Source organism: Lipotes vexillifer, unplaced genomic scaffold (genome assembly GCF_000442215.2).
Source record: "Lipotes vexillifer unplaced genomic scaffold, Lipotes_vexillifer_v1.1 scaffold1261, whole genome shotgun sequence".
Classification (NCBI taxonomy): Eukaryota; Metazoa; Chordata; class Mammalia; order Artiodactyla; family Lipotidae; genus Lipotes; species Lipotes vexillifer.
This window is the reverse complement of record NW_006796548.1, coordinates 25,156-27,196: the sequence shown is the minus strand read 5'-3', so window position 1 is coordinate 27,196 and position 2,041 is coordinate 25,156. Positions and strand designations below refer to the sequence as shown.

Here is a 2,041-nt window from a genome sequence, read left to right as displayed (position 1 = left end):
GGGAAAGAGGACATCCATGCAGGAGACAGCTGGAAGAGGATGTAGGAGATTGGTTACATACAGGAAGCCTGATCAAATAAGTAAATATAATAAGTATAATGGGGGGCAGATTTCTCACTGTCAGAGAAAGGATTTACCAATACAGAAAGAGAAAACTAAAATGCATCTTGTGTTGTCAGTATCGAATTCACAGTATCAGTGTGAGCTCACGACATTCAATATATAAACAGATAAGTGTAGGGAAAAAAATTAGATGTAAATGTTTGTTTGTAGATGTATGTGTGTGCACCTATATGTATGCATATATTGCTTAACTCTCCACTTAGAGGGTCTAGGAACAACAACACCTCAAAACCAATGAGCACATCTACTGTATAGGTCTTGGCCTTTAAATACCATTTCCCACTAAAAGGGCTCCTTATTTCAGGTCTGGGCAGGGAAAGTACACAGTGGGCCTAGAATGTCTTATGCAAAAAAGCTTGCCAGAGGAATCTCTTAAATGATCAAGTTGAATGTTATGGGAGTTCCCTGGTAGTCTAGTGGTTAGGATTCAGCACTTTCACTGCCATGGCCTGGGTTCAATCCCTGGTTGGGGAACTGAAATACTGCAAGCCATGTGGTGCAGCCAAAATTTAAAAGAAAAAAAATTGTTTTGAATGTTTTTAGTAATGGGACAAATGAAAATTGTGAGCCACTCGATAGGATACAATGAAAATGCAACATCACTTCAGTATAGTCCTGCCAAATAACTTGAATCTAATCATGAGAAAACATCCGACACACAAATTGAGGAACATTACTATCCTATAATTTTGCGAAGCGTCAAGGTTATGAAACTCCGGGAAAGTCTAAGAAACTCTTCCAGGCTGAAGGAGACTAAAGAAACATGACAGCTAAATTTAACATATAGGGACTTCCCTGGTGGTCCAGTGGCTAAGACTCTGCGCTCCCAATGCAGGGGGCCCGGGTTCGATCCCTGGTCAGGGAACTAGATCCCACATTCTGCAACTAAGAGTTCGCATGCTGCACCTAAAGATCCCGCGTGGCACAACTAAGACCTGGCGAAGCCAAATAAATACATAAGTATTTACAAATAAATAAATAAATTCAACATATGATTCTGGACTGAATCCTTTTGCAAAAAAAGACCCTATTGGGACAAGTGGTGAAACTTGAATGAGATCTGAGGATGATAGTAATGTATGGGTGTTAGTTTCTTGATTCTGATGGTTGTGTTGAGATTACGTAGGAGAACATCTTGTGAGACAAGCGCACTAAATATACTAAAGTATTTAGGAGTGTCAGGGCATTAGGTCAGCAACTCAAATGATTTAGGCAAAAAAATCTTCTCGTTTACAATTTTTTTGATAAGTGAATATTTCAGAATAAAATAATCTTTTAAAAATTTTGGTTGTCTGGAACTAAAATTCTGAAATATTTGAATCAAGCTTTAAGTGGCTAACATAGCTTTTACGATAAAGACAAAGATTGATTTGACCTGAGTAGAGAATATTTGTTAAGACAGAGATTGTAGTAAGTCTGGTAAGATGTGGGAGCTAGATTATCAAGACCTTGAATTCCAAGCTAAGAGGTTTGGACTTCATTCTCTAGCCAGAGAGTTTGATGGGCAAGGGTTGGCTGTTGGGTCTCTAGAAGAGGAGTGAAGCACTCTTTTTGCCTCATTGATCTGAGTAACACTAAGCCTTTTTTAGTTCATGTTTCCATCAATGAAGTAGAAACTACTTTTCATCCTAAACCATGAGAATTGGAAAGAAGAGGTATCTTGGCACAGAGACAACTCATATTCTACTTGTTTACCACAGGATTGAATTTAAACCCCTGGCCTTTACTATGATTCCACGGTTGATTTCTTTTTTTTATGACAACCCTTTAAAACCTAGACCAGGGGCTTCCTTGGTGGTGCAGTGGTTGAGAGTCCACCTGTCGATGCAGGGGACACGGGTTCGTGCCCCGGTCCGGGAAGATCCCACATGCCGCGGAGCGGCTGGGCCCGTGAGCCGTGGCCGCTGAGCCTGCGCGT

At 40.5% G+C, this 2,041-nt stretch overlaps 1 protein-coding gene and 1 non-coding gene across 2 annotated transcripts in view; both read left to right on the top strand.

Moving 5' to 3' along the window:
* The window catches only part of SNRNP40 (small nuclear ribonucleoprotein U5 subunit 40), a 38,202-nt gene that overhangs the window by 12,827 nt on the left and 23,334 nt on the right, over positions 1-2,041 (top strand). The window lies entirely within an intron of this gene.
* Positions 916-988, top strand: TRNAG-CCC (transfer RNA glycine (anticodon CCC)). Its single transcript has one exon. It is a non-coding gene; the product is annotated as a tRNA-Gly (tRNA).